The 26,922-nt window shown below is 38.9% G+C and overlaps 1 protein-coding gene across 4 annotated transcripts in view; it reads left to right on the forward strand.

Moving 5' to 3' along the window:
• The first annotated feature begins 1,815 nt into the window (after positions 1 to 1,815).
• Positions 1,816 to 26,922, forward strand: part of SLC16A7 (solute carrier family 16 member 7) — a 105,039-nt gene continuing 79,932 nt past the window's right edge. The window contains exons 1-2 of one of the 4 annotated variants that reach the window (XM_058673296.1): positions 1,816 to 1,921; positions 15,943 to 16,041. The gene's annotated coding sequence lies outside the window, so the exon portion shown is untranslated. Of the gene's footprint in view, positions 1,922 to 2,543; positions 2,638 to 8,970; positions 9,009 to 15,942; positions 16,042 to 24,748; positions 24,943 to 26,922 lie in introns of those variants that run through there. The other 3 variants (XM_058673294.1, XM_058673295.1, XM_012926386.2) reach the window with 3 other exon arrangements.

Raw genomic sequence — 26,922 nt, forward strand, 5'->3', positions numbered from 1 at the left:
TCGCTCCACACCCCCCCCCCCGCTTTCTGTTGCTCAGTCTTTTAAATAAACAAATCCTAAAACGATATGTATCGATGTTCTGGTTTTTGCACGTAGCATTGCTGTGCGGAACATTCTGAAGGTGGTGGTAGTCAGTCAGAAGTGAAGGTGGTGTGAAAATTGGCAACTTGCTAGCACGCTTGAATGCAGTCCCTCCACCTGCAGAGTGTGGGCAGTGAACTCTCCTTTCATTGTGGCACTCAGTGAATGAAATGCATATGGAAATCACTTGGCTGTTCCTCTGCCTTTGGAACTAGGCAGTGCCCTCCTCCTGACTGAAGGGCTGTGAATGAGCCAAACGGTTCTCAGTACAGACAGCATTGTGCCGGAGCTGAAGGGAAGCTCTGACATGAGTCTTGGATATTACTGGGTCAGTGAAATCTGTATGTGTTCAATCTGTATGTGTATAACTTTCGTAGTAACTGTGTAAAGCTGGAATTTAGCCTTTCTAAGTGGTGAGGGTTAAGTGAATTCTCTGATTAAATAGTTGAAGTCAGTGAATTTGTAGTATTGGGGGAAAAGCCTTTAGTTTGTCTTTTTGTGAAACTGTATAGTCTTGTGTCCTTTATTAATGGTGATACATCCTGAGAAATGAATCCTTAGAGAATTTTGTATTGTACAAACACCATAAAGTACTCTTCTCCAAGATCAGCTGGCTCTGACGTCACTAGGTGAAATCATCTATGAGACAGCTATTACATGGATGCCATTGATAGAATTGCATTCTACTAAACATAAAGCTTATTATATTCGTTTCAAGGACAGATTGCTGAACATTGCCTGTTTATGTATTGTATTCTTCCTTGAGAGGGCAAATTTATAGCTATGAATTAGCCACTTGAGTAGTCTAAGTAGATTTTTGGCAAAAATTCAGAAAGGGAAATGTTTCAGAATAATTTTAGGTCAAGGGTAGAGAAGAAATTGGTGGAAATTTGCTTTCACAGTGCATCAGTTTGGTTTCCTGAAGAGTTTGGTGTAGACTACAAACAAAGCTATATCTTTAGTTGTTACCAGAGTTTATTTCTTTCTGAATTTGGGCTCATGGTTTAGGCAAAGAGATTAGATCATCTACTGCTGGAATAGGCCACTGGGAAGAAAATAGATTCCAGTCTATATCTTCTGTTTGCAGCAAAATATCCAGTCACTTACTTGAAGACAATCCTCAAGTATGGTGAGATAGCAAACTTGAAATAAGCTGAAATATTGGTAATGAACTCAACAAGGCCAAATAATGCACTGTTATATGTGCATTGATGGAGCCTCTTAGGAATATTAAAGTTTATGCTGCCTGTTACATATTACTATACTCTTGCTTTACCAATCCATTTAAAATACATTTGAGTGTTTTACATGTTAGAAGTTATGTTCTATATAAAGATAGCTAGGAGAATGATTCTATCATCCACGCCCATCAGGAATGTGAATCAATGTGTGTATGAGGGGTCTTCAAATAGTTCACAAAAAAGTCATGTTAAGAATTAATTATGAAGGGTTTTCAAATACTTTTTGGATGCAGCTTTACTTTATTAATTGAAGTCTTCTATGAATCTTTTAAAGTACTTCCATATTCATGTTTGTATGTGGAGGGTGGGATGGAAAGAGTTAAATAAGTGACTAAATGCTAGAATACAAGATAATAACATTAGGACTCCAGGAGAGAGAGAGAGAGAGAGAGAGAGAGAGAGAGAGAGAGAGAGAGAGAGATCTGAGGAGATCTGAGACCTTTTTCCTCCTGGAAAGGCAGGTCCCCTTGTTGATGGGAGAATGTCGGTTGATGTCAGTTGGAAGGCTGCCTTGCAGCTGAGCCCTTCAAGGTAGGTGGGAGGAGTGGCTTGACGCAGGGCCAGAGGGAAGACTGAGCGCAAAGGCCAAGGAAGGAAAGGTTGAGTTCATTTAACTTTATTTGTGGGTTAGACATATTATGAGCAGATTAAACCTAAATACTAGAATGATGGGATTTGATGTTGGAGTACATTTAATAAAATATGGCTTTTAAAATGATGATTTAAAGTGGCGGAAAAGGAGGGGAACACAAACCTTCCCACCCCAATTTGCCCCAAGTTTCTTTGAATCTGCCTGGGCTTCTCAACCATCAGCTTTATGGATATCGTGGACTGGTTAATTCCTTTTGAGGGAGATAGTTAGCACCATTCCTGACCTCTGTTCAACTGGGCCTAGCTGGGCAAGGAGCAGGCAAGGACGTCATATTTAAGGAGGTAGTCATTCTCAAGGTCTTGTACATTTAAATCCTGCCCTTCTACAACCTTGCAAATAAGTGCCTCCTTAATATTTGGCTCCAGACATCATTCTTGCTTCATCCAGTGCTGGCACTGCCTTTCTCCCCAGTTGTGACAGCCACTGGTGTCTCCAAACACTGCTGAATGTCTGCTGGGGGACAAAATGACCCTTCGTTGAGACTCTCCGTAGTCTTTCTGAAATGACTTTGTGTAAGAGCCCGGAGGAGCAGCCAGCAGGATGACCTGTGTGTTTTTTTTTTTTCTCAGTCATAGCTGATCACAGGTGTACACTGGGTGTGTGTGAGCAGCTGGCCACTGGAGAAGTGACGATCCGCAGAGAGTGCTGGGGAAGGAAAGCACGGTGAGTGAACGGGCTGGTGGGCACTGTTGGTAGGGAATGGCTTGTATCAAAGTTACCCACAGGGGGATCTGTTCTGCTGTGAATCAGAGATCTGACTTGTTGCTGCAATGAAGAATGAGCATTCTCTTGTCCATTTTGGGATGATTATGACGAGGATTTCAAAGTACACTTTTCTGATCTTTGTAAAAATGCTCAAAAAAAAAAAAAAAAAGCTACAGGGCACTTGAACTTTATTTCCTTTAAAAATATTAGGAGCCTCCACAGTGAATACCTCATTAGTATCTCAGCCCTGTTGTACCTGCTCTGTTTTCGTGGGATTTGAAGGAGGCAGTGAATTAAAGACACACCAGGTGATAGTGTACTGCTAATAGGATTAGATCGTAGGAGATCACAGAACCGCAGAGGGTTGTATGCTTGTATGTCTCGGTTTAAGTAAGATTGTTACTTCGTGTTTGGCTGTGGAATTTAATCCCTGTAGCTGTGGGTGTCTCACCTCAGCGATGTGTCACTCCACTCTTTTTCCGTAGCACTTTTTTAAGCAGCACATGGTAATAACAACAAATGAAAACATGCAGTTTAATAATAGCACAGTGACTACAGCCAGCCAGTGTGCTTTATTGTATTTGGACTTCATGTCCAGAAACCCTTACTAGTGGTTCATAATGTTAGCCCTGCTTTCTAGATAGACGTATCAAACAGCCAGGTTCATGAACTTTCTGCGCTTATATACCGCTTGGATCATGTCATTCCAGACAGGCCAGCTCTGGAGTTTGTGTCCTTCAGTAATATTTCAGGGCTCCCTGTAGATGGGCTTACAGATTTGTGCAGGAGACCTTTAACTGGTGACACCCTACAGAATGCACTCTGTGAAAAACACCATCATATTATATGGGCAGGTATACAACAAGCACCAAGTGAATTCCAGTGCTTTCAAGTATTAATATAGTTACTAAGAAAAATTTTTTCAGTGACTCCTGTAAAAAAAGTGTGGTAAGGCAGACTTTATTCAGGATAATTGTAATAGAAAGACATATCATGATAGTGTATTCATAGAACCAGAGCAGAGTGAATATGTTCAATTGTGAATGCAGAATGGGCAAGTGCAAATTTATAGTCAAAGAACAGGCTGTAGGTCAGTGGATGGAGAATCACTAACAGGACATTTCATGGGTAAAAGGGCTTCTGACTGCAGACAGAAGTGTCTAAACCTTCATGTGAGAGATGGTGGAGGATTAGGAACCTGGTCAGGTGGTGATCTGCTATCAAGATAGACAGCATCCTGACATGGCCGGACCCTTTATTGGTAAAGCTGGATTTTATATGGAAGTGCACCAGTGGTTTGGAGAATGTTTAGGAGGCTGATTGAAGTTTGGCTAAGCAGAGAATTTTGAATTTTCAAATGTTCTTCCTGAATGCTATACAGCGGGTGATGGGCAAGCAGGGAGTAACCGTTCCCTTCTCCCCTCCCTCTCTTTTTTGTTTGCTTCCTGCAGGACCAGGCCTAAGAAATGGTACTGAGGAAAGGATGAAATTTAATGGCAAGACTTTTTTTTTTTAACCTACTTGTTTCTCCTATTCTACTGCAGCTGATTCAATTCGGAGAGTGAAGTAACCCCTTTAGAACTATTCCTTCAGCTAGTGTTAGGGAAGATTGTGTAATAGTATTAGAGTTCCTTTTCCAAAGCCCGGTGCTAGAATATTCTCTTGCTGTGATTTATTATTGTCATGGAACCATTAACTTTTACCATTAGAAACTGTACGTATGCAAGAGGTGTTACAGTTGGATGTATGTGTTCCAAATTCTCATTACGTGTTGCTGACCTGTCCCTATAAATCTCATCTTGGTGTTACTAGCTTTCTACTTGCTGGCCCTAATTGGAAAGCTCTCTGCTATGTTCAGGTCCAAAATGCACTATCAGACCTTGAGTTTCTGCCTTTTATTAACGTTGCCTTTGTAACTTATATCCTCAGTTCTCTTTAGTTGGAAATCCAGCTGAAAAAAAAGTTCCTTAGTTTTATATACAAAGTGAGCCTAGGGTAGAACACATTACAAATCATGCAATGCAATGAGCAGAGCAGTCTTAATACTTTTGCCATTAGGTCTTTTTTTTTTAAGGCCCTTACTAAATAATTACTTTTATACCTATTTTTCCACTTAATAGCCTAGGAACAAATCATGCATTTTTAAGCAGTTTGATACTCATTTTACTGTTTGAAAGCCCAAGTAGCTGGTTAAACATAGCAAATTCTGTGAAGAGTTTGCAAGGAGCTGTGTTATAATTTCCTAAGACCTTCCTACACTTCCGCTCTATTTTTAATCAAAGACTCTTTGCAGCAAAAACAGTGTTTTTGACTTGGTTCATATGTTCTTAAGAAAAGAAAAAATTTTCTTGAGAGATTCCTTTGAGTTCCTCATTCTAGAATTTGAGGCTGCTGTCTGTCAAGAAGCAGGAGACTGCATTGTGAGCTTAACCGCTGGAACAGCACTGTCCCAAGCTCTTGGGGTATATGTTCACAGTATTGTAGAAATCTGTATCCCTCAGAAAGTTATCTGAAGCGCATACTTAGAAGTATTTGTCTTTCGAAATAGTTAAGCCCTTATTTCACCAGTTTCAATGAAATAACACCTTAAAACAGCTGCAAAGTATATGTTGAAATACGAGCTTGGATCTACTTATTTTTTTTCTGTTAAAACTGATCAAACCAACTTCAACCGAACAAAATTTGAACTTCATGAAGTCAGGAAATAAAACGACCAAAAATGATGTATAGGTACTATTATGTTGGAATTGATTCTAGGAAATTAAACATGGACTTATTTCTGACAGCATTAATGTCAAGAAACTAAGAGACAAACATTTAAAAATGTATTCATCACTGAAAATGATCATTTTGTAAAATCACCTTGTTTTTTTTATCTATGGGACACAAGCTCTTCACTTTCTTGATGCAGTTATTTAACAACTTTCAAGTAACATGCTTCTTTAATGTTTGTTGATATATATTTTTTATGTTTGCAAATGAGAAGTGTATTATTGATTATTGCTACCTCAGGGTTCATTCAGCTGGGCAGGTAGTAGGTGGAGCACACGTTTAGATATATGATTTTGATTATGTGAATTTAAAGTCATAGATAGAATCCATCAGTACATCTGTTTCATGTAGTGTTGGCACATCGTGTTAATCCAGTTGCTGATATTTAAGCAGATGGGCCTGGCATGTTGATTTTCAGGTGATATGAAGATTTTGAGAAAACAATTCCAACTGCATCTAATTTAGAGGGTTTGTTTCTATTTCCAATAGAAAGCCAATTCATAAAGCCAAATTAGCAATGACTTTACTCATGTCTTTATTACAAAAATAACAGACATATTATTGGTGTAGAATGATTGGTTTCCTAACTTCGACTATCAAAGGTGCGACCACAACAGACCATTCAGCAGTCAGTCCAGCGTCCTACCGTGTTGTCACTGAAAGATGACCTTTGCCTCCAGCTCTGATTGCGTTTAGTGGAGGGGAGGCCATTGCCCACTCTTCCACTGTTTCTATTTGGATATTGAATGGCAAGAAAGAATGTCACAAATATATGGGTTAAACCTTTTTTTTTTTAACAGCATGTATATGTAGAGTACTGCAACATTGACTTTCAAGTCCTGAACACATGCCTACGGCTCAAAAGAAACTGTACAAATTGCATGTGGAAACAAAAGGATTATTCCCCAAATATTTTAAAGATAATTATTTGATATTTTGTGACTAATGATGTTTTGTTTTTTTCTGGTGACCTTTCCTGCTCCTCTGAGATTTTCTATATTTTCACCTCCTTTTCTTTCTGTTGTGCCATTCTCCTGCAAGTGATATCGTCTGCCAATGTTATGGGTGTTTTATATTTTCAAATTGCCAGTGATTTTCAATTTCCTATTTTTATAGGAACAACAGTTATTGAAAGAAATACTTTTAAAAATGAAGCTTTTAACAGTACTCTTTCTGTTGTGTTCCAATTGCATAATCCCTTTTTCTGAAAAAAAAGTTTAGTGTCATTCTATGTCATGCGAGTGTTAAAGTGCTTGCAAACTATAAAGTCACATATTATTTCAATGAAGTAGAAGACGGTCCTGTTTCTGAAATAAGGAAATGTTGAGTTTTAGAGGTTAACTGAAATTTCCAGATTCATGTTATGCATTTAGAATTGATGAAAAAGAGATCTGGCTCGGGCCCGACGGCGTGGCCTAGTGGCTAAAGTCCTCACCTTGAACGCCCCGGAATCCCATATGGGCGCCGGTTCTAATCCCAGCAGCTCCACTTCCCATCCAGCTCCCTGCTTGTGGCCTGGGAAAGCAGTCGAGGACGGACCAAAGCTTTGGGAACCCGTGTGGGAGACCTGGAAGAGGTTCCTGGTTCCGGCTTCGGATTGGCACGCACCGGCCCGTTGCGGCTCACTTGGGGAGTGAATCATCGGATGGAAGATCTTCCTCTCTGTCTCGCCTCCTCTCTGTATATCTGACTTTGTAATAAAATAAATCTTTAAGAAAAAAAGAGAGAGATCTGACTTTTATCCTACAAGTAGTTCTTATATTTTGATAATTTAAATATTTAAATTTTTCTATTTAAATATTTATATTTATGCCAGTTTTTATCTAGCATTGGGAAGAATCAGTGCAGTAGTACATGAGCTGATTTTATAAGTGTTTAGCTAATGAACTTTGATTTTTCAAAATATGTTAATTGTCTTTTGGAAAGTGATTACAGCTTATTATATTTAAATTTGGTGAATGTTTCTGCTTCTTATTTGAAATGAAATCTTGCATTGAGTTGGATTCTTCACCCTCTGAGACAAAAAAAATACTAATAACTTCACTTTTCTAAGCATCACACTTAGTAGTTTTGCTTGTTGCGAGAAGTTAAATGACCGAGATGCTGCAAAAAAACAAAAGCAAAAAACAAACAAACAAAACAGTGTTACCTTTCCTAAAATAGCCTCTGGTTCTATCTGCCTCCATAAGAAGCAGAGCCATAATCCTGTTGACTACTAAAGTCATTTATCATGCCGAGTGTTTGCAGTTCTTAGGATTTTTTTTTTGGGCAGGGGGGAATCTTTTTTTTTCTTTTTTACCAATTGGTTGACAGATATAATGAAAGTTGTTGGCAGTTCCTATCCAAAACAACTGCTGCCATGTATTAATAACTGAAAATATCCAAGTTTCTTTTTGGCAACCTGATAAAGAGTTTGATATTCTAAATGTCTTTTTTATATATACATATCCATATGTATATGGATATATATGTGTGTGTGTGTGTGTATTTTGATGTTTAACTCAAGTTTTCCCTTTTAATCTTACATTAGGAAATTTTTTTTAGAGGAATTGTGTGAATTAAAAAAATGACTTATATAGGCCAAGTGACATGTCTTAAAAAGGATTGCAGTTGAATAAAAGTTTATATTGAAATGTTACATGATACGTATTGTGAAAATGATATTTAACTTCTTCAGTTAATTTCTGTACAAATTGGATTATGATACTTGGATGAACTGCAGTGAGTACTAGAGGGGATAGCACCTACAAGTAGGGGTGGATTTCAGAACAGCTTTACACAACAGTAGGCTTATCTTTTAATTTTCCAAACTCTTTTTGAAGGACTGGCTTAGGTGAATGTCCATCCACTGCTACCTCTTGAATGTTGGAGACCTTTGTTGGTCTTATGGACAAAAAGAACAATTTTCCCACTACTTAGTGCTGTGATTTTTTTAAAAAAAAATTATTTACTTCAGGATTCCCTACTCTTTGTTCATTTGTTGCCAAATTCTCATAAGATTTTTTTTCTTGTACATAATAGATATTTATTCAGTCATTCGTTCAAATGCATTTCTAACCATTAACTTTGCTTTTGATGGGGATATTGTGATGGGAAAAAAGTGAAGGCTCCTGCCTGGATCAATAAAACTAGTTGTATTTCTAATGGACTGTCTTTCCTTATGGCTGCCAAAATATACTATGGTTTGTGGTGGCCTTGTCCTAGGTGTCATCACCAAGGCAATTTAGAGCTTGTTTTTGATGAGAAGATAAGCAATAATGGTGATGCTTCTCTATTTTGAAATATCAAGACTACTTCCTGGGGGTTGGCATTGTGGCATAGTGGGTAAAACCACTGACTGGAGCACTGGCATCCCTGGTTTGAGACCCAGCTGTTCCACTTCTAATCCAGCTCCCTGCTAATGCACCTGTGATAGTAATGGAAGATGGCTTATTGGGTTAGAACCCTACATGCATGTGAAGCTCTTGGTTCTGGAATTCAGCCCGACTCCGTTGTGACTGATGTGGCCCTTTGGCCATTTGCGGAGTGAACCACTAGATGGAAGATTCTGTCTCTTTGTATGTTTTTTCCCCTTATTCATTGTAACTCTGCCTTCAGAATAAATAGAATAGATCTTAACAGAAAAGACTGCATTAATATCATTAAAATTAGCACATAGTTCCTAAGAGAAAAATGTGTTTGTACCTACAGATTTTATAATTATAACGTTAATTTACTGCAGTTTAAGCACAATGTGAATTAAACTTTTTCCTGCATATTTCATGATGAAGACAAACTCTGTTAACTGATAATTAAGAGTTTCAAAATGAGGTTTTTACTTTAGGGAGGACATATTTCAGGGACAGTTGCTTTTTCCACAGTGATAATCGCCAAAGTTGTTGAATATAGGAACAATAATGAAAGATGATTGAAAGAGAGCATGTAATTTAGTTCGCAGAATTGAATTAATGATGAAGCAAGATTGTGCTTATGGAGATCAATATAGAGATTCTATAAAAAGTTGTGAAGAATTTGAAAAAGAGTTGATGGAATTTAATCAAAAGCAACTTGTTGAAAAGGCTTATAATAATTAGAAAAGTAGCATTCAGAGTTTTAGAAAATTCATTTTAATACTATAACTTTTAGAAAGTTATCATTGCCAACATATGCTCAAAATCAATGTGTGTTTTCAAATTTCAAAGGTCCTTAGATAAGGCAGTTTAATATAATTCTCTTAAAAGCTGTCTAAAATATTAATAATGGATACTACCTATCTTATTTGGGCTTTGCCCCCTGCATGCAGATTTTATATGCCTATCATCAGTGCTTATTCCAGGATAAGTATTTTAAGATTTATTTATTTTCTTTGGAAAGACAGATCAGATTTATGGAGAGAAAGAGAGACAGAAAGATCTTCCATCTGCTGGTTCACTCCCCCAAAGGCCACAGTGGCCAGAACTGAACCTATCTGAAGCCAGGATCCAAGAGCCTGTTTCAGGTTTTCCACATGGATATGGATCCTAAGGCTTTGGGCTGTCTTTTGCTGCTTTCCTAGGCCAGAAGCAGGGAGCTAGAGAGATGGAAAGTGAAGTAGTTGGGACATGAATTGGTGCCCATATGGGATGCTGGTGCTTTCAAGGTGAAGGATTTAGCTAACTGAGCCATCACACTGGGCCTTCCAGTATAGCTGTTAATGTTTTATAGATGATGAAACAAAGGGTTAGACAGTTCAGTACATTTGTCTTAGTTTAATTTGATTGTTTTAAGAAAATTTACTTATTTACTTATTTGAAAGGCAGAGAGACAGTGAGAGATCTCTGCTGCTTCATTCCCCGTACGGCTACCAATGCCGAGCCCAGGCAAGACCACAGCCAGGAGCCTCAGTGCTCATCTGGGTCTCCCATGGGAGTGGCAGGAGAGCAGGAGTTTGGACATTGCTGTTTGCCTTGGCGCATAAGCAGGAAGTTGGGTCAGATGCAGAGGGACCAGGATGTAAACCAGCATTCGTATAGGATACCAGAGTCACAGGTGGTGACTCACAGTGTTCCATCACAGTGCTGGCCTGAAAATACTCGCCTTTGATTTCAGAACTGTTAAATATCAGGCCTGAAATTTAATCCAGTTCTTTAGACTGTGGTTTACAATGACACCAATTTGTAACACGCCAGATTGATTTTCTGCATGAGTTTGAAGTGACAAGCTTTAAGTGCGTACAGGTTATTACTTTGGCCATTGATTCTGTTATTCAGCAAATGTGTGTTGATCTTTGAGCACCATGCTAGGAAGTGCTTATGTAGCACATGGCCATATTTTACTACTTGTCCTGGTGGGATTTAAAGGGAAAGATACAGGACTTGAAAATACAAGTAACACTTCCGATAAATGCTAAGAAGGAAACAGTTCGTGCCTTGTATTAAGTCGATTTCAGGGTGGGGTTCTATATCGTTATTTTCCTGTGGGTAATTGTAATGAAATATAAACATAGCTCATTTAAGAGGATGCTGAAAATAGCTTTAGATAAGTGGTAGTACATCTGTGTACTCAAGCTGAACAGTCAGAAAGCATTGGTTTGAACAGCTGTAGTGTGGCAGGCAAGGCCAAGTGGGGGTCTGCGGGATAACCTGCGTGTCTCTGCTGTGGGCTGGGAGCTGCCTGTGGCAAGCATGGGCTCCACGCAGACCCAGCAGTGGCTTGTCCAGCGTCAGTTAGAGGCTCATTCTTAGGAGCACGTCGCTGTATTTGTCTGTCTTAGATGTAAAAAATAGTATAGCCGGAGACTCTTAAGGCAGTTTACTTCATGCGACCAGATGTAAATATAAAGTGTGTTTAGAGGATAGGCAGTCCACGGAGGGTTCTGCATCCATGCCTCTAGACTCCCCTCACTTATATTCCCATCATAGAGGTAGGACACACTGAGCTTGGTGGTGTTTCAACATGTGTTCATTAAGAGCACTTGCAGTATGTTTGGCTTTATTCCTTTTCATGCTTAAATGTTAAATACAGCACCAAATAAGTTGTATTTGTTTTCAGTACTCAATGATTTTTTTTTTTTTTTGTCTTCGACTTTCTGAGTTAGAACAGATCATTTATCTGGCTCTGTAAGATATGTGAGATTATTAGTTGATTAAATATCTGCAAGAGTTCTGAAATAAAACTTTTTACTCTAGTTTTTTTTTGTTGTTGTTGCTGTTTTATTTTCCTTTGAGATGTCAGGACCTCATTCCATGAGGTTTCACCCGTGTAGTTGTGTTACGTTTGTTTAGAGCTGAGTTTATATTTCTGATGAATAGGAACACAGCAGAATTTCTTAAAGTCAGTGTGAAAATAACTGCTCACTATAGCCATAAATAGGTTCTATGGTTCTCATGTCACAAGCTTTCCAGAACATCCTGTGACTTTCAAAGATCACCTTTGATGCTTGTATAAACTGCAAACAATAGATTTGTTTCTGGATATCTGGCAGTGTGTGGTGTTGTCTCGTGTCTGTCATTTAGCTGTGGAAGGCGTGTGCCTTTTCACTGTTGTCTTTATGCCCTCACATTCTTTTCAACCTTGCTGTAGTCAGCCACTCATCAGCTGATGTGGTTTTGCGTTTTTGCCTGCATCATTAGTCACTCATGTTAAGTTCTCCTTTCACAAGGTTTGTCAATTGCTGTCAAAGCAAACATGTTTTCTGGGCTTGCGTGGAAAGGAAAGGAAAGGAGAGGGAAATTTCACAGAAGATAAGAGCTGAATTTTTAATTATCTTGACTTTATTATTAATGTTAGCCATTATCCTATAAACTATGGAATTGTGATTGAGAATGTAATGGATACTTTATTTAAGGAAATGTTTTTCTGAAGCACTGATGAGCACTGAGAATTTACACATGCGACTGGACAATGCTGATGGGTCAAAGGGAGACATTCTCTTTCCCGAACAACAGATCATCTGTTATTTCTTCTGAATATTTGAGTTACGTAATACTGAATATTCTTTTTAACTTTGTTTTCTGAAGCAGTGCATTCTTTTTGGCAGACTCTCTTGCTTTGTTAACTACTAATAAAATTATGTCTATGGGCTGATGATTTTTTTTTATTCTTTAGATAATCATCAACTATGTATAAACATGAATAAGAAACTTGCACTTCCTCAATGACGTCATATATTCTTAGCCTTTTTCATAAACAGCTTTGTAAAAATATATTTTATTTATGTCTTCATTAGAAAAGGCTTGTGAGCCCCGGTAAAGCAATTTGACTGTAACTAGAATTCTTAAGACAATAATGAGGTATGCCAGACAGAGAACTTCGTGACATTAGACTGTATTAAAACATCAGTATGGAAAGAGCTGTCAGCTGTCTTTAAAATGTATTGGCATTTAAATACCAATACAAATCATAGCCTCTGAAATTATAGAATTTAAAACATGGTATCGTAGGGCCTGCATTGTGGTACAACGTAATAAGCTGCAGCCTGCAGTGCCAGAATGCATCAGACCAGGGGTTCTAATCCAAGCTGCTCTGATTCTGATCTAGCTCCCTGCAAATGTCCCTGGGAAGGCAAAGAGAAATGGCCCAAGTGTTTGGGCCCCTGTCCACCTGAGTGGCTAGGGTTCTGGGCTCCTAGCTTAAGGCAGCAGCAGCCCTCGCACTTGCTGCTGTTTCAGGGCTGAAACAGCAAATGGAATCCCTCTGTCTCACTGTCTTTGTCTCTGGCCTTCTTTCCACCACTTTCTGTCATTCTGCCTTTCAAATCCATCAGTAAAAACAAATCTTTAGAAAAATCTTTTCCACTTGATAATTTAGTAAGAGATTAGGAATTAACTTAGCTTTCCAGATGCCTAGAGATTCCTCTTTTCGTTTTGTTTTTGCTTTTTGTTTCCTTTGTCTTTATATTTGTCTTGAATTTCACATTCATGTAAATGGGAATTGTTCTGGTTCATAGACTTTTCTAGATGAATATAGTGCAACACGATTTTATTGTTAGTTTTACATTGATATAATTGAAAAACACTTTGCTACTTTTGGTATTTATTTATTTGGAAAGGCAGATTTACAGAGAGACAAAGAGAAAGATGTTCTGTGTGCTGGTTCACTCCTCAAATGGCCACAGCAGCTGGAGCTGAGCTCATCTGAAGCCAGAAGCTTCTTCCACTTGGGTGCAGGATTCCAAGGCTCTGGGCTTTCTTTTCCTGCTTTCCCAGGACATTGGCAGGTGGCTGGGTGGGAAGTGGAGCAGCTGGGACCTGAACTGACAACCAAATGGCATGCTGGTGCTTGCAGGTAGAGAATTAGCCTGTTGAACCTTCATACTGGCCCCTCAAGTTGCTTTTTAAAATCAACAACATTCTCTCTACAACTTTATCTGTGATTTAGACATGTATTTCTGACGGTCAGACATACTAACATTGCTACTGGATCAAAGTAACTTGCAAGGCCAAAAGGGCATGCTTAAACAAATAGAAATGTTCTATTTCATTTAAACTACCTAGTTTTAAGAACTCTTTTATTTGGCAGACATGATATATACCTGTCAAATTAGCTTCTCTCTTCTTTTTCTGTTTTTTTAAAGCACATTATTCCATAAACACTTATCTGTTAAAATGTGTTTTTTCCCCTCTATATAGACATACTGTAAAACCTATGTCTACTGCCTTATTTTTTCATCATAAAATCCTGTACATTAAAGTTAACCCTGTTGCTCTAATGTAGAGGGATATAAAGGAATGGTCAACCTCGCATAGTTGGAATAAGATGTTGACAAAAAAAGAAAAAGAGAACTTTTCAGGCTCGTCATTCCAAGAATTAGTAAGATTTAGATGGGAGATACTCCTATTAAGGAATGGCTTTATACAATAATGGATTGCAACAAATAATACCAATATGTTATTACAGCCATAAAATAAATTACGTATTTCAGAGAATCACTAGAGCAAGAAATTTAATCAAAGCAAGATGTTACGTCCTAAACAATACTTACTGTATGCATCCTGTTTTGCGTAATACTAATACGTTTAATTTTGTCAAGTATATTTTAATATCGATTCTAAATTAGAATTTATTTGATTTTGCTCTGAGAAGCTTGTTTGTGGATAGAATTTATCATGTTATTGCGATTTGTACTAAATTGAAAAATTATATGGAAATACCTTGCTTATTATAGTCTTGGAACTCACACAGTAAGCAGACTGTCAGTCTAAAATTCTTTCCATTTTAGACTACAAGGTTCTCTTGTCAAATGAGGCAACATTCCAAATGCTATCGAAATGACCTCATGTTACCTCTGTTCTCTCCTCTTTGTCCTTGCTTCTGTGAAGTGTACTTATACAACACCAAGCTACTAGAAAATAATCTGAATCCTGTTGGTGTTATGTGCAAGTCGATTATATTCGTTGAATAGTAAAAGAATTATCATAATTTGTGTAATAATTCTTCTGTTTCAAAAGGTAAATTAGTACTCTAAAAAGTTTTACCCACAGAAACCAAAGTTTTCTCTGTGTTACAAGTAGCAACTAGTAACAGTAGTGATCATTTTTGTTGCTCAACAATTTAAGCACTTTGGAAGTGTTAATTGACTTGACCAATCCTTGCAGTTTGGGGAGTAGATAATACTATACCCATGCATAGGAATTGCATAGAAAATCAAGGGTTTGTGACAAAGTCCAAAGTACCTGCAAGAAATGGTCCAATTGTGATGACCTTTTTATAGCGTCTCTGATATATTGTCCAGTCTTGGACATGTTATTGAAATATTGCTTGTTTTTAACTAACGAATTTAATGTAGGAGCTGATGTTTAGGTGCAGTGGGTTAAGTCAGTGCCTGGACAGCAGCAATCAGTGCCATTTTGAGTTCTGGTTACTCCACTTCCGATTCAGCTGCTTGGTTTTGAGCCTGGGAAAAGCAGTCAGAGTTGGTCCACGAGCTTGGGCTCTGCTTCCCCATCCACGTGAGAGGCCCTGATGAACTTACAGGCCAAGCCCAGCCTTAGTTGTTCAGCCATTTAGAGCGTAAACCAGGAGGTGGTAGATCTGTCTCTCTTTGTTGCCTCTCTTTTTCTGTGTGTGTATAACTCTTTCAAAGATATAAGTAAATCCATTAGAGACTCAGGAAGTGCGATGTTTTTATTTTTATTTATTAAAATCCCAAATATACAGGTATACTTTACTATTATGCTACAAACAGTGGAAGAAATGACACACCGGAGTTAATAATAAATCACTGTTTTAAACTCCAATGACTTTAGACTGAAATTAACCTCTGATCTTTTTGCAGAAACTCCTTTGCCTTTTTGAAAATGGCACTTGCAAGAAGAAAGGCAGATACCATATTTATAGCTTGGCTTTACTGATTTTGTCAACTAATTTACCTAAATAGTCGCTCCATGTTTAGAAGAAACTTCAAGTAACACCTTCAAGTTTTAGAAGGGCAAATAGCGATTTCAGCTAGTGCAGCTTATTAGATGCCTTCTATCGGTTTAAGCCACGCATCTCAGTGTTTAAGTAGTTACTGTCTTTCTTCTTTCCTTCTAGGGGCCACTGTTAAAGTACAATGCTTTTCTTTGACGCCTCAAACAAGTGGATCTTGCAAACCAAAGGACTTTAGGACTGTTGGCCAGTAGAGTTAACTTTGTGAGTAGCTTCGGAGTCCTGTTTTAGCTCATCCAGTTATTTTATGTCTTGTTTATGAAGTTGGAGGATCTTAGTGGGAATGTGTTTCTAGTTTGCGCCTTTGATTTCCTTTTTGCTCTGCACTCAGAGAATAATTGTTGACATAAGTGAAAACATAGGAAATGCTGCTCCTGGATGCCTGGTTTACTAAGGGAGCCAGCTTTGCTCCTGTGTCTTCATTATTAAGAGCTTGCACTTACAGGCTCTGATGCTCATTAATTAAAATCTAGTCAAGCATCACTTTTTTTTTTCCTGTAAAATGAAGATAGCAGTTCTGTTGTGAGGGTTAACTGTGTTCATTTATGTTAAATATTCATCACAGAATTCGGCATGTTGTGAGGGTTTTATAGATGTTAGCTATTATTAGCATTGCTTCCATAAATATTAAAGTCTGCAGACTTTCTCTGTTTTTCCAGTTATAAATAGGACAGAGCCATTTTAAATGCACCTAAATTCCATCAGTTTCATAATTTGTTATTTAGTTCATCTAGAAATGTTGCTTGTATTTTCAAATCGCTCGCTTTTGCTATTTTCATTATTACTAATCTGTAGATGAAGCCGAGTTTGCCTTAGTAGTCATAACTCATTTTTTTAATTTGCTTGTCTGCTTTAGCATTTACACATTGTGAATCTTTTGAGTTTGTTTTGATAAGTATGAAAGTTTTCTAGTACTAGGGAAAGTTTGCACATTGTGAAAGCTGAAATTCTATATGAAAAATATTTTGAAAGTGAGAAAAACCTAGTTTGAACATTGAGTTTCTAAAGGCCCAGAATCTATGGAATTGTACCATAATTAAAAATAAAATAGAAGAAAAAGAATTTTTTTTTATTTATATGAAAAACAGATTTTGTTTTTTAAAGATTTATTTATTTTTATGGGAAAGTCAGGTTATTAGAGAGAGGGAGAGACACAGAGAAAGATCTTTCTTGTGCTGGTTCACATGTGGCCACAACAGCCAGAGCTGAGCTGATCTGAAGCCAGCAGCCAGGAGCTTCCTCTGCGTCTCCCACACGGGCGCAGGGTCCCAAGGCTTTGGGCTGTCCATGACTGCTTTCCCAGGTCACAGGCAGGGAGCTGGATGGGAATTGAAGCAGCCACGATATGAACCAGGATCATATAGAGGATTTTGGCGAATGCAAGAGGAGGGCTTTAGCCACCAGGCTACCATGCAGGACCCAAGAGAAAACCTTTTATCTGCTGATATTACTTGATGGCTGCTTGTTGCCCCCCTAGGGTGCACATTAGCAGAAAGCTAAAATTGTTGGTAGAGCTGGGACTGCAACTGAGACACTCCAAAATGGGTTGTTTATATCCCAAGCTGCATCTTTTATCACTCTGCTAAATGTCCACTCAAATAGATGTGTTATTGAGAGCGGTGTCTCTTAAATGGACAACAGAAGTTGCTGCTTTTTGATGCTTGGCTGTGAGAGTTCTTTAGCATGCATTTGGTCAGCATTTTAGAGCACCACAGTAACTATGTTCCAAGGCACAGTACGTTAATTAATTTAGCCAACATGTGTTATAAGCCAAAGCACATTACAACATCTCTAACAGTGTTCACGGCTGCAGCAATTGGTGAAACCTACCCATGTGATGTCATTGTCTTCAATGAGAGATCCCTTGTGTATCTGTGCCTTTTTGCCAAGGGATTGGGTCACGGGCAAATGTTTGTGGAACACAAGTGGAGGTTTGGTTGCTGGAATAACATCTGGGAGACTACCGAATGTATTGAAGTTATATGGGAATGTAGGAAGGGAGGTGGAGTTGAATCCTTGTGGAAATGGAATCTACGAGGGTTGATGTTTGTGGCAGACAGGGGAAGGAACTTGTGCTGAGTCCGTGGCGGAATTTAAGAGAAAGCTGTGAGATCACAATGTATGCTGTGGGTGATGAAGAGGGTGCTACGGCAAAACATTCTGAGCTAGGGAAATATTTTAAAAAGTCCCCCCCCCCCCCTCGTGTGTTTCCTGTACTGGCTGGGCACCTGTTCACTGCCTAATGAAGAAGGAAAAGTCTTAAAGGTTCCATGGTCTCAGATCACACTTCCGATAATCCTGTTCGTTAGTGAGCTGCTGTTGCCAGCAACGACAAAGGGGATTCCTTATGATAGTGTTTGGGATACGTATCTCAGTTTTTACACTAAGTTTTTGCCCTCCCAGGGATACGGGTACAAATCAGAGGCTTAAATGAGGACACAAGTGGAGGCCAGTTTTCCCGGAGTTCCCCGTTGTGAGTGAGCCAGGCAGATGCAGAAGAGGACAGAGGGAAACGGAGAATAGCCAGGGTGGGAATCCAGAGGGAATAAGGAGCCACTCCCGCCTGGTACAGTTTGCTTTATGGGGTAGTGGGTGGTTCCCTGGTTGAGTTCTCAAAGTGAAGTTTGGGTGGATTTTGGTGTGTCTTTTTGGTAATTTCATGGGAACTCCAAGTGCGTAAGTTTTGTGTCGCCATGATACTGCCTCCTTCTTGTTCCTGAGTGAGACACGGGTCTATCATTGGAAAAATGGACATACCAGATTGGCAGGTGAGGGGCTGGAGACATGTAAGACAGCAGGATGGTGCAAATATTGTAAAAAATCGTCTGATCTTGTCCTCAGTGATTTGGGTCGGATCACTCCCTCACCTCTCAGGTCTGTGGTGGATTGGAAAATGAAAGGAAGTGTTCGACGGTACAGTTTTGACTGATCACTGTTTTTCTTTCATCCTTATCAAAGCTTAGAAGAAAAAAAAATACATCTGTGTACCTAAAGGGTAATTGGGTCAGGGAATAAACACAGCATATTTTCTCCTGTATGTTAATTTTTTTCATTGTAATTCTGAAATTAAAAAAATATGTAATCGGAGCCACTGTGGCTCAATGAATGCTAAGATTGTTCTTTTTCAATGAATGTAACCAAGGTGGAATAGTATTGGTCCAGACATTTAAAATGTAGCTGAGAGGCCCATGCTAAGTAGGTCTCAGGCACATGCAGAGTAAACTTTTGAACTAAAGTAAGTCCACAGTGAATTTCTGAGCTGAACTTTTGAACTTAGCTTGCACATACCTACCCGAGTATGTGCTGACTTTGTGAATCGGGTTGAGCTGCAGTTTCTAGAACAGAATCCATCAGTCTCTGCGGCAGTTCATGAGGCCATCGTGCTGTGGGCTAGGCTAGGACCTAATGCTTGCCTCCTAGATGCTTTCCTTTTCTGTCTTGCAAAGCGTATTAAGCACTGAAGAAAGTAATGCAGTTTATTGAGAAGGTGAGGAATACCGACGCACATGGGCCATGTTCAGGGGGACTGGACCAGGAAGGGAAAGAAATAAAGAAAGGTGAGAGAGAGGAGAGGTTGCTACCTTCGTCCTTTGAGTCCATCCATAGAAAGCAAGAGAGAGCAAGCTCTGCTTCCCTGTGAACTTTTAAGGGGCGTGGTTATGCAAGACTCCTTCCCTGAGGTCTTAGGTGATGATAGGTAAGCATCGTTTGTCACACAGATGGGCAGAAAGGGATACATGGACAGCAGTGTGCCTTCCAAACTCATGGCCCCGAAGTAGCTGGCTACCAAAACCCACACAAATCCCTCTTCCTCCCCAAGACTGTGTGCCTTGTCTTTTCTAAAAGATTCTTGCAGACCTTTTTCTATACTTCATATTGAAATAATAAGTCATTTGATGGAGTAAAAAGCAAGAAAAAATAAATTTTTATCTTCTGGTCTATTTCCCAAATTCTTTAATGGCTGGAACCGGGCTGGATCAGAGCCAGGAACCAAAAATTCAACCAGGAGTTCAATTCCATCTGGGAATACTACAAAGATGGCAGGGACTGAAATGCAGGCGTCTTACCCAGGCACCCATGGAGGTCTGCTGTGGCAGGCAGCTGGTGTCAGGCAGCAGATGTCATTGTGCAATCTCGCCATTCCTACGTGCAGATGTCCCAATCCCCAGCTTAAACTACCAGGCCGAATTCCAGATCCCCCAGTCGTTACTACTGACAGACAAGGGATGTAGCGGATACCCTCTTGTAGGTTACACTGCAAAAACAGCCGCCATCTTGTAGAATCTCAGAATGTATCTTCAAGACTGCTTGCATTTAGTGTTTCTTGATTCCGGTCGCAATCACGTCCCAAGTAAATGTAGTGCTTTGTTCTTGACACGTTGATTTATTTCTTGGTCAGAGTGGTAATCTTTCCTTTAAAAAAAAAAAAAAAAAAAAAAAAAACAGGAAAGAAAAAAAAATCCTTCAGTTGGGAAAGGCCATGAGTTAGATGATTCCCATGATGTCTGTGACACTTTTGATTTTTATGTCTAGCTAAGTTACTGGTATTTTCCATGGAAAATGTACACCTGAGCTGTCTGTTCTTTGGAATTTCTTGCACTTCTGATTGAGATGAAAAGCCTGGGTTTTGCAAGTTAAGTCAGTTTTTACTCTTGAGTTATAATGCAAAAAAAAAAAGTCAAAAAACTCACAAGGGAAACGTGCAAATCCTGCAGGAAACTTGGGAATAATGTCACAAACCAATCTATTGCCAAGAGCTCACTGTCATGTGTCAAATTCGGAGATGACTGACCTGTTCCAGCAGCACACACGCTGTACTTGGGTTTCCTCCTAAGACTCCCCTCCCCCACTCTCCTGTGCCACGTGCTGAAGACCTTCGGGAACAGATTACAAACAATCTCACATGATCCTATTTGTGGAGCAACTCTTGAGAATGTGTCACCTTGGCAAGGGTTAGTCACCTTCAGCCAGCTTCTCCCCGGGGCCAGGTGAGCAGGTCTGCTTTGCAGTGCAGCAAACACAGCTGTCTGCGTTTGTCACACACCGCAGGATGCAGCGGTTCAGCTTCCATGATCGCGTCTCTCTGCGCTTTACCGACATGCAGGTCTTGTAAAGCAAGTCAGATTCTTGAAAGCCTTGTCATGATTTCAAATGCGACAAAAGTTGCAAATTCAGCAAACACTAATCCATGATTTGCTTTTTTAGAGAAAACTGAATTTTTCATGATGTGTTAAAAATATTTAAAACAGTGAAGTAATTTATTAGTACTTTTTTTTACATGCAAAGAAGCATAAATTCCACATCCAGAAAGCAAGTATACAATTTACAACGCATGTTTACACTTCTCTAATATGCTCTGTAAATTTAACAGTGTCGATCAGTGGATAATGGCAGTAACTAAAGTAATGCGAAATGAATATAAAACGTATTTTACATGCCCTTGCCAATTCTAGTCTTTATAGATTTTATGTTGTAAATTTATTTTCTTTATAACAGTATTTACATATCAAACTTAAGTGTCCTTTCATGTTTCTAATCTTATTTAGCTTTGGACCTTCTTGTAATAACTAAATAAAAAAGTTAATTATATACAGTAGACATTTTTAAAGTTAGCATTTGTGATCTAATTAGTACCATATTTACTTAATAAAGTTAGTAATTATGCTACTAAATCTGATTTTTTTGTTATATATGAGAGTAGTTGATGAAACAAAATCTTTCATTGAAATTATATTTTTCTATGCTTTTTTTTTAGAAGTAAAATCTATTTAGGTATACATACAGTGGGATTATTTTTAACTAATCAGTAGTTTGTATTATATTAATAATTGTGCTCCAAATAGATGTGTTGAGCACTTTCTCACGTTAACAGGTTTTAGGATGTTGTTGCTTTGGGTGAGGTTCCTTCACAGCCCTAGCAGTCTTAGCCAAAACACAAAGTGGAGTCACTTTCAGTAAAGTTCCACATCACCAAGGGAAACCAGTCTGTTTCTATGACCTGCCGGGAAGTCAGGAGACAGAGATAATGGCCAAATGCCTGGACTGGCAAGTTTCTGTTGGCAAGATAGTAAACCCTCTGACCTTAATCCTCACACAGAACCAAACCTGAAGTCACTTGATATTAAACCAGTTATTTTCCTAATTATTCTGTTTTCGTGTCCCCCCCCCCCCCCTCTTAGAGAGTGATCTTATTATTTTGCTTTTCCTTTCTTCAGCCGTTTTCTGTTTCTGGAACCAACCTTGTCTGCTCAGGCCCAACCCAACATTTGTTCTGCTTCAAGGAATTAAATGTTGTTTGCCTCTATAATAACAAGTGAAGTCCATTAAGATCCTGAAAATAGATTGTTGTAATGTTTTCCTTTGACACAAGGTGCATGACTCACCTTGTTGGGAAAAAGATGTATTGGAGGAATTCTTGGGGAAGGCATCTTCTGCCTTGGTTTACCCAGTGTGTACTGCATGCTTCTAGCACCCAGTGTGTACTGCATGCTTCTAGCACCCAGAGTGTACTGCATGCTTCTAGCACCCAGAGTGTACTGCATGCCTCTAGCACCCAGAGTGTACTGCATGCTTCTAGCACCCAGAGTGTACTGCATGCTTCTAGCACCCAGTGTGTACTGCATGCTTCTAGCACCCAGTGTGTACTGCATGCTTCTAGCACCCAGTGGACTGCATGCTTCTAGCACCCAGAGTGTACTGCATGCTTCTAGCACCCAGTGTGTACTGCATGCTTCTAGCACCCAGAGTGTACTGCATGCTTCTAGCACCCAGTGTGTACTGCATGCTTCTAGCACCCAGAGTGTACTGCATGCTTCTAGCACCCAGTGTGTACTGCATGCTTCTAGCACCCAGTGTGTACTGCATGCTTCTAGCACCCAGAGTGCAATCTGTATTAACACCTCAGTGTGTATGTGTACCTGGTTTGGTGTGAGGTAGTGTTTCCTATGCTTTTGTTTTATTTTAGTTTTGAAGCTTGAAGCTTTAAAAGCGCGATAGTGTAGTGGTTAAAGTCCTCGCCTTGCACGCGCCAGGATCCCATATGGGCGCCAGTTCTAATCCCTGCAGCTCCACTTCCCATCCAGCTTCCTGCTTGTGTCCTGGGAAAGCAGTTGAGGACAGCCCAAAGCTTTGAGATCCCGCACCCGTGTGGGAGACTTGGAAGAAGTTCCTGACTCCTGGCTTCAGATTGGCTCAGTACCGGCTGTTGCGGTCACTTGGGGAGTGAATCATCGGACAGAAGATCTTCCTCTCTGTCTCTCCTTGCTGTATATTTGCCTTTCCAATAAAAATAAATAAATCTTTCTTTAAAAAAAGAAGACATAGAAACATATCATCTCCTTTTATCTGATTAATTTATTTGAAACGCAGAATTTCACAAAGTGACAGACCTAAATCTTCATCTGTTGGTTCACACTCTAACAGTCCTCAACAACTGGGGTTAGGTTATAGCGGATTCAGCAGTCAGGAACTGTGTCCTGTTCTCCCATGTGAGCGGCAGGAGCCCCGAGAGCTGAACCAGCCTTTGCTGGCTCCCAGGATGCACATCAACAAAGAGCTGGATGGAAGTGAAGTTCTCATTGGAACCCAGATACTCCGGGAGAATTCAGTGCTCTCAAAAGGTGGCTTAACCCATTGCTCTGTAAAATCCACCTCACATATTTGGCAAAGTCTTTTGTTTGATGAAGTAGGTCGGGAAGCATGGCATGGCATAGTGGATTAGCCCGCTGCTTGAGACGTAGTATCAGAGTGCCTGGTTGAGTCCTGGCGACTGTGTACTTCAGAATTGGTTTTCTATTAACAAACCTGGAATGGCAGCAGAAGATGGATCGAGTATGTAGGGCTCTGCCAGCCATGTGGAAGACCTGGTTCGAGTTCTTGGCTCTTGGCTTTGGTCTGGACCAGCTCTGGCTATTGGGGCCACTTGGAGAGTGAGCCCATGAGTTGAAGAAATTTCTCTCTGTTACTCACCCTGCCTTTCACTTATGTATCTTAAAATAATAATAATTAGAAGGACTTGCAGAGATTCCTTACTTTTTTTTTTTTTTTTTGCCTACTCAGTGTAACTGTGAGATACATTTCAAATTCTTGCTGTTAAAAATCCTTGCCGAATGTATCTGAAGATTGGCTACTTCTTGAGGCTTGGGGCTAAATAATTGAGTTTTTCCCATGGGAAGTCAAATGCCCTTTCATTCATTGGTTACGGGGTGGCAAACCTGTTCGACTTGGAGTGTGGATGCATGGATGCAGATCCAACAGAGCTGGAATCCAGGACCCAGTATTTTTCAGCTCTCTATTCTCACATAGGTAACAAAATTATGAGTTTTAGTCTTGCGTGTTAATTGTAATGTGCGTCTAATGTGGTTTAGAGAGTGAGATAATGAATGTATGTTTGTGACAAGATGCCGTCCTGGAATATGTGGAATATGTGGGAATAGCTGGTTGTTTCTCCAAAGATCACGGTAGTATCTTCAACTACCAAGATGCAGGGCTGAGCTACAGTGAAATTCGCTCTACTTTCTTTGGTTGGGACATGTGGTATAGGGAGCATGGGTTTCCAGAACAGCTGACCATAGTGCCTAATCAAGCAGAAGAATGAAACTGCCAGGCTCTCCAGGGTCAACACGTGACCTTGACTTCTTCATTATCCTTCCTGATTTATAAGTTACGTGACATTGGACTTGGTGAGGATTCACTATGTTAAGGTGCATAGTACCTCTGCAGTGTGTTCTAGCCACGGTACTAACTCACATGATGGAAAATGTACTTGAAAATGTGGCTGCATCAACATCAGAGGAGAATCGGGAGATTAAATTTAGCAGTTCAAACTGGCAGACTTGGTCACCTTCTTTGACCCAGGATATAATTTAAGCCAGCTTACTTTGCATGCTGAAAAGTATGAACTAGTTGTGCATGTCAAAACAAGCTCTTCCAGAGAGAGAAGGCTACCTTTCCCCTATTTGAGAGAAGAGCGAGGGGAGGGCAAAGCTGAGAACTCTGGAGAGCTGCAAGCAAGTTTGCTTCTGGCTACAAGTTCACGATCAGTTGCCTCTGTTCTCAGCTCTGAATCCTGAGAACCTGACAAACTTGGATTCTTTTTCTATCCAGGTAACTTTACCACGATGTGAATTCTACCCACATTGGCTATACTTCAGAAATTAGAGATGTGGCTTTTATGTTTATTCTGGTTGCTTCATTTGGTTTCATATCAAGTTTATTGAACAGTGAAAAGCCCCATAAAATGGTGGAAGAAGATTTTTCCTATGAAGTATATTGAGTATAGGTTAATGAGGAGCACCTTGCTTACACTATCAGGGAAACATAATTTCAAAGTGTTTTGGAAATGAGACTGAATCTTTACTCACTGAAGCTTTGCTTATACTTGTTTCATAATAAGATCAAAAGTATTCTGATTTTTTTGTGAGTAGTAGAAAAAGTTATATTTTATTTTGGAGCTTAGATCATTTGGGTCCCAAACATTTAGGATGATATTATGGCATATTCATAAAATCATTGTATGTTTGTATTTCAGGTGATACTCTTAGTATAATTTAAGTGTAATTAAAAGCTTCACACACTAAATTTTGCACTGTTCATAGTTGATTTCTAAGCATACTAGCATCTGCTCTGTATAGATACAGAGCAGTCATTCTGCATTGAACTCTCAATACAAAGACATGGAGGTACATTGCTTAGGTCATTGGAGTCATTAATTAGATCCTTTTACATTATGGAGTTCAGATTCTTACTAAGGTACCTGAACATTGCTATCTCTATTCAGCAAGTATATAATAACAAGGAAATTTGCTTGGGTTGGATTCATGCACAAATGCTAAAGGCAAGTGAACTTTAAATGCTAAATGATTTTATGGTATTACAAAATACAGTTTTCCATTTATAATTTTTCTGAAATGAAATTAAGTGTCAGCTTATGATCAGTGATTTAATAATTGAAATTTGGAGTTGCTAGGCAGCTGGGAGATGACCACAGAGAGAAGTCACAACAGTTCCTGGGAATTCCTGGCTTGAGGCAAAGTCTCTATTTACTGGATGACAAATAACGTTAATGGTTTATTAGCCAATACTCATCCGGCATTTTAAGAGGAAGTTGCACTTCATTTCTTACTACATTTCTGTTTTAAAGCATAACTAGGTAAACTAATGTTGCCTCATCAATTCACTGTGTACAATCTCATTGTTTTATCTGCGGTTGGGTTGGTTCAGTTGTATTGAAGTTCAGTTGTGAAAGCAATTTCTCAGATTTGGAGAATTCTGTCAGATCTCGGTCAGGTACACACTAAAGCCAGACTGACAGGTTCACACTCGGACAGTTTAAATATGCAGGTGACTAATGTTTCCTTAAAAACGAAATTCCAATGAGTAAAATCAGGGCATTTAAATAAAAATGAAACATCTTTATTTTAGAAACTGAAACAATTAACATGTAGCCTAAAGGTAGAACTATTTGGCATTACAAAAATATTGTTTTATAAAAATTATTTCATATAATAAAATTTTTATATGGAAATTTGTAAAATAAAAAGTAAAATTAAATTAAAATAAAATTTTTATTTTGTAAAAGCTTATTTCATAAAATAAAAATTTTTATAAAATTATTTTTATAAATTTATTTTATGAAAATATTTTGTAAAAAATAGCAATTATTACTATGTTTCTTCTTTAAGTATACTGTATCCAGGTTTCTTATGTTTTTTTGAGACAGATTCTGTCATTCTTTTAGTCTCAGATATTCATATTTAGAAGCTGGCTTGCATATATTAACAACTAAGTGTTATTATAGTACTCTGGCCATTGGATATTCACTTACTCTTCAATTTCTTATTGCAAAAACAAATCAAATTGATAGGAAAAGTTTGCATCTGTTCTTTAGCTCTTTGTTAGATAATCTTTGTGAGTTGCTACGGTTAACCCAGGTTCTTTAGCAGTTACCCATAGGTATTAACACACACATTTTACATTTTGTCTTAAAAGGGAAATGCATGAACTATAGCAATACTATTAGTATTATGAAGGATGCAGGTGTTGGAAAACTCAGCATCAAAAGTTTCTTTATCACAACTGTCTTTG

The sequence above is a fragment of the Ochotona princeps genome, chromosome 15 (genome assembly GCF_030435755.1).
Source record: "Ochotona princeps isolate mOchPri1 chromosome 15, mOchPri1.hap1, whole genome shotgun sequence".
In the NCBI taxonomy this organism is placed as follows: Eukaryota; Metazoa; Chordata; class Mammalia; order Lagomorpha; family Ochotonidae; genus Ochotona; species Ochotona princeps.